The 16052-nt window shown below is 37.8% G+C and overlaps 1 pseudogene across 1 annotated transcript; it reads right to left on the reverse strand.

The window, feature by feature from the left end:
- Positions 1 to 766: 766 nt before the first annotated feature.
- On the reverse strand, positions 767 to 1548 carry LOC308239397 (small ribosomal subunit protein eS6-like; annotated as a pseudogene). Its single transcript has one exon. The product of its transcript is annotated as a small ribosomal subunit protein eS6-like (transcript).
- Positions 1549 to 16052: the final 14504 nt, after the last annotated feature.

A 16052-nucleotide genomic window follows, 5' to 3' on the forward strand; every position in this document is an offset into this window, starting at 1 on the left:
CAGGCAGAAAGACAACAAGGAAACAATTGCCTTAAATGATATCTTAAACCAGGGGATTTAATATTTTTAGAAGCTATCACTCTAAAGCAACATAATATACATTATTTTCAATTTCACATAGAACATTTTCTAGGAAGGATCACATGTTAGTCCCCAAAACAAGGTCTCTCTCTCTCTCTCTCTCTCTCTATATATATATATATATATATATTATATATATATATAATATTAGAGGCCCAGTGCAAGGATTTGTGCACCAGTGGGATCCCTTGGCCTGCCCTGGGCCCTCTTGCAAACCAGGACCCCTTGGGGGATGTTGGCGGCCTGGTGCACGGATTCAGTCTGATCCCCACAGGCTAGGCTGAGGGACCCCACTGGTGCACAAATCTGTGCACTGGGCCAGTTTCAGTCCAATTCCCACAGGCCAGGCCGAGGGAGCCCACCATTGCATGAATCTGTGCTCCAGGCCTCTAGTATGCATATAAGATCATCTTCCCACCCTCCCCCATACCCCCTTCCCTCTGAGATTCATCAGTCTGTTCCATGTTTCCATGCCTGTGTGTTGAGCATTTTCCCCCTCGTGGTCAGTGCACATCATAGCTACCAGTTGAACTGTTGAACGGTTGAACGGTCGAACAGTCGAATGGTCACTTAGGCATATATATATATTTGCTCTCCTTTATTTGTTAGTTACCAAATCTAATATATTTGCTCTCCTTTATTTGTATAATATATTTGCTCTCCTTTATTTGTTAGTTACCAAATCTTATTTTTGACTAGACTCAGACTTAGATGTAGAAGCTCTCAGAGAGGACAGTCTATGTCTCTTCACAATCTGTTCCTGGCATTTTTCTTTGGCCTCCTTCATTCTCTTAGCCAAAAGTTTAGCATATTCTGCTGCCTCTTCCTTGTTTTTCTTAGTACGATCTTTCTTCAGAGCAATACGTCTGTGTTTGTGTTGCAGGACATGGGGAGTAACAAGATGCTGAATCTTGGGTGCTTTAGTCCTAGGTTTCCTACCTTCTTTGTTTAGAGGCTTTCTCACAATATATTTGCAGACATCATCTTTAGAGAATTTGAAACGTTTGTGGATTCTGCTAGCTCTTTTGGGCCCCAGGCAATGGGGCATAGTGGTGTCAGTGAGACTAGGAATATCTTTTTTCCCCCTTTTTTACAATGACCACATTGAGAACACTGAGATTGGCATCCACAATGCAACCTTAATGTCCTGTTGCGTTTTCTCTCTCCAGTTATCCTTGGTCTGTAACAGCAGTGCCCCTTACTCAACAGCAGGCAGACTCGGCCATGTGTTAAGACACCCTGCTTCATAGGGAAACCTTGTTTGTTGTTCCCACCACTGATTCGAACCACATAACCCTTCCATTCTTCACCCAGAGCGTCAGCAGCAACTTCTGTGGCCATACGCTTCTCATAAAAAGTAATAAGTTTGTATTCATCATCCACTTCAATGAGTTTCTGGCAGCCACTGGCTGGGAAAGAGATGTTGAGCTTCATCCTGAAGCAGCCGACAGACTCCAAGGCACCACGAAAAAGAGCAAGGTCTCAATAAATTTAAGAAGATTGAAATCATATCAATCATCTTTTCTGACCACAATGTTATGAAACTAGATATCAATTACAAGAAAAAAATTGTAAAACACACAAGCACATGGAAGCTAAATAACATGCTACTAAACAACAAATGGGTTAACAATGAGGTCAAGGAAGAAATCAAAATATACCTCGAGACAAATAAAAATGTAAAGACAACAACCCAAATTCTATGAGGCATAGTGAAATCAGTCCTAAAAGGAAATTCATTGCAGCACAGGCCTATCTCAAGAAACAAGAAATATCTCAAACAATATAACCTTATACCTAATGGAACTAGAAAAAGAACAACAAATGAACCTCAAAGTGAGTAGAAGAAAGTAAATAATAAAGGTCAGAGTGGAAACAAATAGTAAAAAAAAAATACAAAAGGTCAATTAAACCATAAAATAGTCCTAAAAATATTGATAAACGTTTAATCAGATTCATCAAGAAAAAATTTAGGATCCAAATGGATAAAACAAAAATGAATGAGGAGAAGTGACAACTGACACCACAGAAATATAAAGGATTATAAGAAAATACTATAAAAATTATATGCCAACAAATTGCACAATCTGGAAGAAGTGGATAAATTCCTAGAAACAGATAATCATCTAAAACTGAATCAAGAAAAAACAGAAAGTGTAAGCAGACCAATTAAACAAAATTGATGCATTAATCAAAAAACTTTCAGAAAACAAAGTTCTGAAACTAATGGCTTCATTGTGGAATTTTACCAAACATTCAAAGAAGAACTAAGACATATTTCTTCTCTAACTATTCTAAAAAATTCAAAGGAAAGATATCAAGCTTATTTACAATGCTAACATCCTGATTTCACAACCAGATAAAAGCATTACAAAGAAAGAAAATTATAGGACACAATGTCTGATGAACATAGATGCAAAAATCCTCAGCAAAATATTAGCAAACTGAATTCAGCAATACTTTATTTGTTTTTGCAATTACAGTTGAGATACAATATTATTTTGTATTAATTTCAGATGTATACCATAGTGATTAGATAATCATATACTTTACATAGTGCTCACCTTAATATTTTTAGTACCAAACTGACATCAAACATAGTTATAATATTATCAACTATATTTCCTGTGTTGTCATATACATCCCCATGAATATTTTGTAACTACCAATATGTACTTCTTAATCCATTTACTTTTTTTCACCAGGTTACCCAATCACCCTCCCCTCTGTCAGCCATGAGTCTCTTCTCCGATTTTGTTTTGTATGTTTGTTTATATTGCTCCTTAGATTCCACATATAAGTGAAATAATATTCTATTTGTCTTTCTCTAGGTCCATCCATGATGTGGCAAATGGTAAGATTTCATTCTTTTTTATATCTGAGTAGTGTTCCATTATGTATATGTAACAGCCTTTTTTATCCACTCGTCTATTAATGGGCACTTGGGTTGCTTCTATAGCTTGGCTGTAGTAAATAATACTGCAATGAACATAGGGGTGCATCTATTCTTTTCAAATAGTCATTTGATATTCTTCAGATATATACCCAGAAATGGAATTGCTGAGTCAAAAGGCAGTTCCATTTTTAATTTTTTTAGAAACCTCTAAACTGTTTTCCATAGTGGCTACACCAATCTGCAGTCCCAACAACAGTGCATTAGGGTTTCCTTGTTGTTTGTTCACTTTTTGTTAATAATCATTGTCAGGTGTGAGGAAATATCTCACTGTGGTTTTAATTTACATCTCTCTCATGATTAGTGACCTTGAGCATGTTTTCATATTTCTAATAGTTATTTGTATGTCCTCTTTAGAGAAGTGTCTATTCAGACCCTTTGCCCATTTTTAATTGTATTGTTTTTTTTTGTTGTTGAGTTGTATGAGATTTTACAAATTTGGGGTATTAGCCCCTTTAAATATATATCATTGGCCATTACATTCTCCCATTCAGTGGGTTGTCCTTTCATTTTATTAATCGTTTCTTTTGTTTTGCAATAATCTTTTAGTTTGATGTAGTCTCATTTACATATTTTTGTTTGTTTCCATTTTCTGAGGAGATATATCAGAGAAAATATTGCTAAGAGAAATGTTAGAGATTTTACTGTCTTTGTTTTCTTCTAAGAATGTTATGGTTTCAAGTCTTACATTTACATCTTTAATTCATTTTGAGTTTATTATTGTATATGGTGTAAGTTGGAGGTCTAGTTTCATTTTTTTTTTTTTGCATGAGTCTGCCTAATTTTTCAACAGCATTTACTGAAGAGCCTATCTTGACTCCATTGTATGTTCTTGTCCCCTTTGTCAAATGTTAATTGGCTATAAAGAAGTGGGTTCATTTCAGGGCTCTCTATTCTGTTCCATTGATCTATATGTCTTGTTTTTATGCCAGTACCACGCTATTTTGATTACTATGGCCTTACAGTATACTGTAGTTTGATATCAGGTAGTGAGTTTCCTCCAACTTTGTTCTTCTTTCTCCAGATTGCTGTGTTTATTTGGGGACTTTTGTGGTTCCATATACATTGTTGGATAATTGTTCTAGTTCTGTAAATATGCCCTTGGTATTTTGACAATGATTGTGTTGAATTTATATATTGCTTTGGGTAGTGTGGACATTTTTAGTGTGCACATTTTAATGATGGCAATACATTCTATCCATGAGCATGAAATATGCTTCCATATATTTGTATCTTTTTCCATTTCTTTCTTCAGTGTCTTACAGTTTTCTGAGTATGGGTCTTTTACCTCCTTGGTTAAATTTTCATCCTGGGTATTTTATTGTTTTTGATGGAATTTAAATGGGATTGTTCTCTTAGTTTCCCTTTCTGATAGTTGATTGCTGGTGTATAAAAATACACCAAAAATACCAATATCTGTATATATATATATATATATATATATATATATATATATATATATATATATTGCTAAGAGAAATGTTAGAGATTTTACTGTCTTTGTTTTCTTCTAAGAATGTTATGGTTTCAAGTCTTACATTTACATCTTTAATTCATATATATATATATATATATATATATATATATATACACACACACATACACACACACACTAGAGGCCTGGTGCACAGATTCATGCACTGGTGGTGGGCATGGCTGGTCAGCCAAGTGGCTGTGGACCCTCCCTCTGAGCGGCTGCTCCTGCTGTGGGAGCAACCACTTGTCCCAGTCAGCTGAGTGGCACTCCCACTGTGGGAGTGCACTGACCACCAAGGGACAGCTCCTGCATTGAGCATCTGCCCCTGATGGTCAGTGTGCATCATAGCATCATAGCGACTGGTCAACCAGTCATTCCGGTCATTCTGCCATTCAGTCGCTGGGCTTTTATATATATATATATATATATATATATATATATATATATATATATATATATAATTTTTTATTATTGATTTGAGAGAGAGAGAGAGAGAGAGAGAGACTGTTGTGCCACTTATTTATGTTCCATTTCCATTTTTGGTTGATTCTTCTGTGTGCCCTGACCAGGGATTGAACCAGTAACCTTAGGGTATCAAGGTGATGATCCAACCAACTGAGCCATCTGGTCTGGGCCTATTTATTTTGCATCATGTTACTTTACTGAATTTCTTTATCAGTCTGAGTAGTGTTTTGGTGGAATCTTTAGTGTTCTCTACATATACATTATTATGACATCTGAAAATAATGACATTTTTGTTCTTTCTTTCCAATTTGGGTGCTTTTTATTTCTTTTACTTGCCTGTGGCTAGGAATTCCTGTGCTATCCTATATAATGAAGAGGTAATATGTAAACTGACCATCACAAGATGGCTGCGCCCACACCATCACAAGATGGCTGCGCCCACAGTGGAGGCAAGGTTCTGTAACACAAGATGGCTTCAACCACAGTGTATGTGGGGTTCCCATAACTAGCCATAATGACCAATCAGCAGGGACCTGAGGCTGCATGGTGCCGGGCTAGGGCTGGGTACCTAAGGCTGTATCCCCCGCCCAGGAGGGCTTGACTAGGGACCTCAGGCCATGCCCCCTGCCTGACGGGGCTTGACGGGGGACCTCAGGCCAAGCCCCTCACCCAGGCATTGGGCCAGGGGACATTAGGCTATGCCCCCTGCCCAAGCACTGGGCCAGGGAACCTCAGGTCATGTCCCCCGCCCAGCAGGGCTTGACAGGGACCTCAAACCACATCCCCTGCCTGGAGGGGCTTGATGGGGGACCTCAGGCCATGCCCTCCACTCCTGCACTGGGCCAGGGAATTTGAAGGTGCTCTGGGAGACCTGAGGCTGCACCCCTCGCCTGGCAGGGAGACAGGGGACCTGAGGTTGCGACCCCCTCCCAGCAGGGCTTGATGGGGGTGGGGCCAGCCGGGTCTGAATATTGCCCAATGGGGTTGGGGCCACCTGGATCTGGGTCTCATATGATTTCAAGGCATGCATGGGTGGTTGGGGACTTTACTCTGGGTACTGCGGCGGACTCCAGACTCTGACAGGAGAAAGATTTTCACATACATTTTACTAATTTTCTTTCATTTCTGACACTTCTATTATAGAGAAAGGGCAAATAGCAATATTAAAATATTTCCTCTAATTAATTCCCTTTTAATGTGAATGAATTTTGTGCACCAGGCCACTAGTGTTGAATAAGAATGGTTGAAATGCTCATTCCTGTTCTGTTCCTGATTTTGAGGGAAATGCTTTAATTTTTCCCCATTGATTATGACGTTAACTATGGATTTGTCATATATGGCTTTTGTTATGTTGAGGTATGTTGCCTATTTCCACTTTGAATTAATCAATACATTAAAAAGATCATACAAAATGATCAAGTGGGGTTTATTTTTGGGATGCAAAGTTGGTTTGATATTCACAAATCAGTAAACGTGACACACCACATAAACAAAATAAAAAATAAAAAGTATGCAATAATATTAATAGAGAAAAGGCATTTGACAAAATCCAGCACCCAATTATAATACAAACTGTAAGCAAAATGAGAACAGAGGTAATATATCTCCCTATCATACTCAACAGGAAGGATGTGGAGTAAAGGGAACCCTTGTATACTGTTGTTGGGAATACATATTAATGTACCCACTATTGAAAACAGTATGGAGGTTTTTTAAAAAAATAAAAATGGAACTGCCTTTTGACCCAGCAATTCCACTTCTGTGTATATATTTAAAAAGACCCAAAACTATAATTAAATATTAAATAATTCAAAATTAAGTATATTTATTGCAGCCTTATTTACAATCACCAAGCTATGGAAGTGCACATCAAAAGACAAATGGGAAAAAAAGCTGTGGTACATATATACATCAGAATATTATGTGGCCATAAAAAATGAAATGTTACCATTTGCAACAGTATGCAAGGACCTAGAGTGTATTATGCTAATTGAAATAAGCTAGATTGGGAAAGAAAAATACTATATGATTTCACTTAAATGTGAATCTAAAGAACAAAATAAATGAAGACACAGAACATAAATGGACTCATAGATACAGAAAACAAACTGTTAGCAGGACAATGGCCAAGAAAGGGAGTTGGCAGTTGCTGGAGAATGTGTTTTAACCAACATTATTTTAAATTAGCATTCAGCCTCTGAAACTTAAAATCATTTCATAACACACCTCATCTTCACTAGGCCCATTTGTTCAGGCTATACTAATTCACTTTAACTTGATTTCTGAAGGACAGTAGCTCTGGCACTACGCCATACCCCCAGAGTTGGTTGTGATTTTTAGAGTTCTTTGCAAAAACATTTAACTCCAAATTATTTGAACATATAAAAATTGCATTGGCAACAAAGTATTTTGTATTAGCTGGATTCCTATTTTTGATAACTGACAGGAGATAGAAAACAGTAATTGCCTTGTAGTCTCTTTTTATCTTGGTTTTGAATGTGTTTTTTTTGTTTGTTTTGTTTTGTTTTTTAACAAAGGCCGTTAAACTTCTGAAATAGTTTGCCAGTGTTATGACTAGTACCCAGTATGGATGATATGTTCATTTAGGCTTTCATTTGGGTTTTCTTTCAATTGAATAATACTTTTATATGTTATTAATGTTAATGCAAGAATATTAATCTGCCTAGTCTTTTTTTTTTCATTTTCCCTTTTGCATTTAATGTCAAGTTGCAGTGAGTGGCATTGAATGTTATTATTGGGCATCTATGATACACAACAATTTGAGCTAGGGATTCTGGAGAGGAGAAGGATGTCTTCAAGTAGTTATAATCTAATAAGTGGAGAGAGTTGAGGATTAAGATCTACTCCCATAAATCGCCAAAAGATGTTACTGTAACTGCTGATACAAAATCCCTGAAAATAACTTGTCCTTAGACCTTGGTGAATTATACATCTTAAGTAATTCATGCAATTCTAAATCAAAATTGGTCATTTTAGCTTCCAAAGAAAAATACTTACTTTGGGACGATTTGTATTCTCCCACAAGGATGCTGGAGATGAATTGGATACATTAAAAGACCTGATTTTAAACACAAAGATACATTTAGTCAAGAAATAATTGTTAGTTGTTTATCTATCAAACTTTGTACTAAGAACTATGGAATCATTAGCAAATAATTCAGGCATAGTCCCTGTCCTCATGAGCTTAAGTTTTACCAAAGAAGATGTGTAGTAAATAACTAATTTAAAATAAAATTAGTTTTTAGTAAATGCTGTAAAGGAAGCAAACAGGATGCTGTCATAGAAAATAATGGCTAGGGTTACTTTCTATGAGTTGGTTTTGAGAGGCCTCACTTTAGTGAAATATAAGCTAAGACCCAAAAGAGGAGGGGTCAGATATGTTATGTGAAGCACTTGCAGGAGAAAAAGGAATCAGCAATATCAAACACACTAAGCAGGAATGAGTCTGATGTGTTCAAGGAAATAAAGGCTAGAACATTGGGAGCAAAAGGTGGAGTAATATGAAAAGAAACAGGAGCCACACCAAGCAAAGCTTTGTAGGCCACAGACAGGAACATGGCTTTTATTCTAATTACAATGGAAAAAACAAATGTAGGGAGGGAAGTAGCTAGGTCTTATTTACATTAAAATAATAAAAACTATTATTTAGAGAATGTATCAGAGAATGTCAGGAGTGGAAGCATATAAACAAGGAGACCATATAATAGACTAGTAGGATAGTCCAGGCTAGAGATGACAGTGGCCTGGAATATGTTAGTGGTAATAAAGATGAAAACTAGTGGGCAGAGTTAAGATACATATTTCAGAGGTAAAACCCACAAAACTCGATAATGGGTTACTTATGGTCAGCAGAGTGAAGGAACCAAAGGAATCAAGGAAGCCTTCTAGGTTTCTGTCTCAATCAACACTGTGCATTGTATTACCATTTGCTGTAATGAGAAAGAAGGGCAGGGATAGGAAAAAATAAAGTACGTTTCTGGACAAATTTGAAATGCCTATGAGTCATTTCACTAGATAGTCTAAGCAGGCAATTGGACATGCAAATTATGCTCAGTTAAGTTAGGGCTGGATCAACAGATTTAGAGCATATAGACATTTCAAATTTAGGGAATGGATGAGATCCCCACAGAGAGGAGCCAGCCATGAACTTGAGTTGGATTCTTAACAGTCAAAACCATTGATTGATTTTGTCAAGTAAGAAAACAATATTAATAAAAATGAAAAAAAAACAGAAACAAAAGAAAACTGAAGGTTCACTTAACCAGTTTCATCAGTTCAACACAAATAATCAGTTCTCTTTGTTTAAAAATTTTACAAATTAACATTTTTTCTTATTAGACTGAATCAATCAGTGGTTTTGATATTATACAGTCACATGAACATATAGTGTTTGCTACTTTTTGAGCTTAGACCTACTTTAGAACCTAGGCTTCAGTAGGTGGGTAGATCAAGTATGAGTTAAAAGGGGAGTTTACTTGCTCTTTAACTTAACTTACTATCTCTGCATCTATGATTGTAATCAATGAAGTCTCACATGATTTAAACTTGGATGCTTATGGGGCCTCATGATAACTAAGATATGCTCATGTCCTTCCTACAAAAGTTCCCAGATTTACACTGCCAAGAATGGAAGTCACGTGTTTCCAGGGGAAGGTCAACATCTTTGGCATTTCCTGCCTGCTATGGTTTGACAGATATTCACTTTTGTTTTTTGTTTTAAAAAAATTTTTTTTAAATGATGTCTTGAAATAGCTGGCTTACCTCAGTAAAGTGGCAAGATAGGTTTTGAATGCTGCCTTATTTTTATATATTCATTCTTTTAAACACTACATTTTTTCTCATGCTGTAGGTGTTTATAACTCATATTACTTTGTTTATCACAATGAGCTTTCACCTAAGTTATCTCAGCATAGTATAATGGGAAAAGCAATGGATTTGGACACAGCAGACCTGGTCCCCTATGCTGTACTAATATCTCCATTATACAGATGAGGAAACTGAAGGACAAAGAAGTAATGTTTTCTAGTTACATTTTTGTATAATTTGCAGAGGCTGTATTTTAAGAAAGGTAGTTCAACTTTGGAGTCCACAATATTTATAGCTATGCTCTACTGCCTCCAATTGGATGCTATGATTATTTCTGTTAGACCCTGAAATAGGTAATTCTTGCCCAAGGTTACATAACATCTCAGAAGAAAAAATAATGCCTTAATCCTATACTCAGAGATTTTATGATCCCCGGTCTCATTTCACCATATGAATTTGCTTCTCATGGACATTGGAACACATATTTGTAAATTATGATTTTTAAACTTTTAGAATAAAAAAGAGGTTACATTAAATAATATAACCCGTAGAATGTAACAAAAGAGACTTAGGTCCTTATAGCTGAACAATCTGGCCTATTTAATTGCTCTAGTAAAATTGCTTGAGACCAAAACCATCAGATTTAATTGCTAAATCAACAGCACTAATGAAGGTCAGGTTGCCATAATGAGGCCAGAAACATAGATATCAAAGTGATAATGGAATGTGGTGGAGAGGCAAACAGGAAATAAGATCTGGATATAAACTTCCAGTTGGGAATAGAACTCTTCAGCGCTTCAGATATCTGAGTTTATCTTAGTCCTCCATTACCTCTCCTTCAGAAAGTAGGTATAGTTCTTCCTGAATTCCTAACAAAGCAAGAAAGACAACTGAATAACTATCCTTATCTTTACCACAACACCCTTTACACAGACACAGATTCACACACTGAAAATTTGCTCTGAAAAATATTACAACCACTTAAACAGAACTTTCTAAGAATCTCAGTGGTTATTTTCAGACTTGTGATTTGAGTAGTTTTAAAGCCTTTGAGACATTTCCTAATTAATCTAAACATTTTTCTACCTTGCTTTATTCATCATGCTAAAATGTTAGCTTCTGATAAAATCTACTCAGAAAAGTAAATGCTATACAGGCCAAAAATAAGACATTGAACAAAAAAGCAAAAAAATAATAAAATAAAATAAAAATAAAATTTTCATAAGACTCATATCATTTGGTGCTCATAGGTCAGTAAGGACTGACTAAATTTTTAAATTTTTTATCCAACTGCTAACTAACTTGTATAATAGGAAAGCATTTTAGAGTCTAAAAATATTGACCTCTGCCTTAGCCATGGCAATATTACCATTTATTTTTGCAGTCTATTGTGCTATTCTTTCTTTTTGTTCATTATAAACTGAATCATAATGCTAATATTGACACCAGACACAACGGGTCTGAAGTCACCTGTCACTACTTGAGCCAAATTAAGCAGAGACAGGGTTGAATCATATATGAGCATTTATTCCAATAATGCCAGCAGTATGGGGAGAGCAGTCAGTCACCCTGGAAATTCTGCTCTGACTCCCCTCACCTATTGGCTGATTATATAGACATTAAGAAGAAGATAGCAACGTGCAGCTGCAAGCTGCAAATGTATCATGAAAAGGGGAGGGGAGGGTCTGTAGTCTGGCCTTCAGGAGCTCAAAGTCTGATAACAAGGTGGCTAATCTTCTATGATGTTACAAACAGCTCAATCCCTTACTGGGACCAGAGAATGGTCAGCGTTCCTGAGGAAAACTCCCAGAGGGAGTCAGGGTCCAGCACAGCACCAAATCAAAGCATGTCTTGTCCTTGGTCTGTTCTCAAAGTGTATTTCTTTTCTGAGTACTGGACCCATCAAGGCATCTTACCTTTTTACCACCTTGTTGTATCCTCTAGCTTCCCAGGGTATGTAAGAAAACTTCTAATTTAAAACTAGTAGCCCAGTGCAAGAAATCATGCACATTGAAGGGAAATTAATTAGAAGAAATATTTTAATATCGCTATTCACCCTTTCTCTATAATACAAGTGTCAACCAAATTCACAATTGACAATGACAGATCGAAACGCATGCATGCGATTGGCGCCAGCGAGAGCTTTATATATAGAGAAAAAAACTTGTTTAATTAGACCTGCTTTCTGATTTAGGTAAACTTTTTCCAACCCTTGAAGCATCCCAACTTCTCTTTCAGGTAATTGTCAACAACACAGCAGTAAATATCAACACAAAGCATATTATTATTATAGATCAAACAGGGATAACAAAGAGTAAAATATATAACTGCAGCAGTGTTTGACTATATTCTGCGCAGTGAGAAAACCTGAAGTCATTTTCAAGGTCCACCATTTCTTACTTCTTTTCAGTCAGGCCAAGTTTCTAAGCTTTCTAAATATCCATTTTTCCAGCTAATGAAAAGAAAATAGGATTCTACCGAGTCTCCTATCTACCTACTCCAGGATTTCTGTGAGGATCAAATGAGATGAGGCACAGGAAAACACTTCACAGACAAGTGGTTAAAGTGTAAAATGTTTCCATCTGGCTTTATAGCAAGTTGTGTTCCTGTGCTGAAGAAACTCCAAGGAGGGTAGTTGCTAGGGAGAGGAAGCAAGTCGTTGCTATGTGATCTTATTACCAGTGCCCACAGCCACTGTTTCTGGGCTGGGCTGGGCTGTGGGCCACATTTTGCGCCATGGGGTCTCAGCAGTATTGGCTGCAATTTGGTGGGGTGTCGCTCTGGGGTGGTGGCAGGGCCTGTGTCCCACTTGGTGTTGCTGTGTGGGCACCAGGTCCACAGTGCCATTTCTCTGTAAATGGCCAGTGTACATCATGGCAGCTCCTGCATTGAACATCTGACCCCTGGTGGTCAGTGTGTGTCATAGCGACTGGTCAGATAGACACTTAGCACATTAGCTTTTTATATATATAGATTAGTAAGATGAATAATAATTAAACAACTGTAGCTCTATTCTTATTACGTGCCCTTCCCCACTATCAATATTATTTCAAAAACACTAAACACTAACCTTATAATAAAATATAATTTTCCCAATCCCCCTCTCTCTACACCTATGAGTGTGTGTGTGTTTTCAGTGCCTAAATAGTGGTTTCCATTTTGAATGCCAACTTTTAAGTATTTACAAATATTTATGAAAATAAATTGCTTCTCTATGTTGTGGAGAATCATTGTCCTGAAAAAGAGTATAGTTTTGCTTGTGAATAGGATTTTTGAAAGAGTGAAAGTTGGTGCCCAAATTCTACCTACACTATTTAGGTATTGCTATACTGTCAGGAAGTAAAGAAAATAACCTTCTTGCCTGGCCAGGGTGGCTCAGTGGTTGAGCACTGACTTATGAACCAGGAGGTCAGGGTTCGATTCCTGGTCAGGGCACAGGTCTGGGTTGCCCAGGTTGTGGGCTTGATCCCTGGTAAAGGGCATGCATGAGGCAGCCAATCAAACATCTCATCATTGATATTTCTATCTCTCTCTCCCTCTTCCTTCTTTTCTGAAATCATAAAAAAATATATTTTTAAAAAAGAAAATAAGCTTTCAGACTTCCATTTGTCTGAAACAGGAAAGGCAAACTTTGATAATAAAGATAAAAACTAACCTACCCAAAATAAAACATTGAGGATATATGGCAATCCCAGTGTATAGACTATAGAGACTATGCTTCTTTTCTGCTTTCTTCAAGAATGTGTGCAAATGGAGCTGTCTGATGTGTCATTGTGACTTGGTGAATGCCTACAGCCCAAATACATAACAGAGAGTACATGTTTCACAGAATTTTGTATATAATATAAAAAAGTTTCTTTATGAATTCCATTAAATGTGATTCCACTGTGTAAAACTACAAATGAAACAATTTGATGCTACTATACCCTCTATGGTTGAAAATTTTATTTTCATATATGTTATCTATGAATGAGAGGTAAGAAATATCTACCACCCAATGTCATACCAACTAACTTCAAACATTTTAAATTACTATATTGTACTATTGGCACATTAGTTTGATTTAAAAAGAAGAAAGTAAAAATGCATTTTTAAACAAACCACAAACCATTTCTAGACCTTCTAAGCAGGCAAAGTTGGCAAGAAGATTCATTGATCCCTGGCCAGTTTTGCTCAGTGCTTAGAGCATCAACCCACAGACCAAAGGGTTGCAGGTTCGATTTCTGGTCAAGGGCCCATACCTAAGTTGCAGGCTTGATCCATGGCCCAGGTCAGGGCCCATGCGGGAAGCAATGGATCAATGTCTCTCTCACATTGTTAGTTCTCTCTCTCTCTCCCTCTCTCTCTCTCTCCATGTCTCTCTCTCCCCTTCCTCCCTCCTTTCCACTCTCTCTAAAAATCAATGAAAAAATATCCTCAGGTGAGGATTAAAAAAATGATTCATTGATAACCTTACAAGTTATACTTTTGTGAGTACTTTCAAGAATAGTTATTACCTGTGAGGCTTTGAGCAAAATACTTTTCAGAAGTTCAGTTTTTCCTTTTATCAAGTGTAAGTATATGGGAGATTGCATAGTGAAACACTTGGCAACTCCCAGTGGCCAAACATGATGACATAAATCCTTCAATTGGTAACACTAGGAAACACTATCACATAATTAACAAGATATATAGGTGGTTTCTAAAATGAAAAAAAATAAAACAAGGGTCATTAAACTGCTTGTCTGTTAACAACTTTAATTAAGAATGAATTTTACGTTAGAATCATCATTGCTGTAGTTGTTGTTCATTTATAAGATGACTAGTGGCCCAGTGCACAGATTCATGCACATTGAAAGGAAATTAATTAGAAGAAATATTTTAATATTGCTATTCGCCCATTCTCTATAATAGAAGTGTCAACCAAATTCACGATTGACAATGACAGATTGAAACACATGCTTGTGATTGGCGCCAGCAAGAGCTTTATATGTATCATGCATGCATGAGCCAACTTAGGCTTTTATATATATAGAATAAACTTGCTTAATTAGAACCACTTTCTGATTTAGCTAAATTTTTCTAGTCCAGTGAAGCACCCTAACTTCTCTTTCAGGTAACACAGCAGTAAATATCAACACAAAGCAGATTATTATTGTAGATCATGCAGGGAGAACAGAGGGTAAAATATTTATCTACAGCAGTGTTTGACTATATTCTGCACAGTGAGAAAAGCTGAAAGCTGAAATAATTTTCAAGGTCCACCATTTCTTACTTTTCAGTCGGCTCCAGGACTCCTTTGAAGATCAAATGAGATGAGGCACAGGAAAACACTTCATAGACATTTGGTTAAAATGTAAAATATTTCCACCTGGCTATAAAGCAAGTTGTGTTCCTGCTGAAGAAACTGCAAGGAGGCTGGTTGCTAGGGAGAGGAAGCCGGGCATTGCTGCTTGACGTCAGTACCCGGTGTCCACACCCACCATTTATGGGCTGGGCTGGGGTGTGGGCTGCATTTTGCACCATGGGGTCTCAGCAGCGTTGGCTGTGATTTGGTGGGGTGTTGCTTTGGGGTGGTGGTGGGGCCTGTGTCCCACTTGGGGTAGCCAAGTGTTGCTTTGTGGGTGCCAGGTTTGCATTGCTGTTTATTGTTAAACTACAGGCCCATTGCATGAAGATTCGTGCAATAGGCCTTCCTTCCCCTGGTTGCTGGCACTGGTTTTCCTCTGGCACCCGGGACCCAGGCCTTCGTTCTGGTTGCTGCCTTCCATCTTTGCTCAGGCCAGAGCCTTCAGTCTTAGCTCCAGCCGGAGTGCTGCTCATGTAGCTCCCTCTGCCCCCCGTCCTCCCCCTCATAGCAGGTGTCCCACCCTGCCCAGCTGCTCTGGGCCTGGATGCGTGCTGCCCAGAGGCCCAGAGTGGCTGGGGGTTGGGGCCACTGTCATCTTTGTCGGGTTAATTTGCACACTCACTCCTGATTGGCTGGTGGGTGTCACAAAATGACGGTCAACTTGCATGTTTCTCTTTATTAGTATAGATGGCTTGATGCTAGGTAGAGGAAGCTGGGCATTGCTATGTGATTTCATTACTCAGCACCCACAGCCACTGTTTCCAGGCTGGGCTGGGCTGTGGGCTGCATTTTGTGCCATGAGGTCTCAGCAGCATCAGCTACAATTTGGTGGGGTGTTGCTCTGGGGTGGTGGCGGGCCTGTGTACCACTTGGGAGAAGTCAAGTGTTGCTTTGTGGGTGCCAGGTCCACAGTGTCGTTT

The sequence above is a fragment of the Plecotus auritus genome, assembly GCF_963455305.1.
Source record: "Plecotus auritus genome assembly, chromosome: X".
NCBI classification, from domain to species: domain Eukaryota; kingdom Metazoa; phylum Chordata; class Mammalia; order Chiroptera; family Vespertilionidae; genus Plecotus; species Plecotus auritus.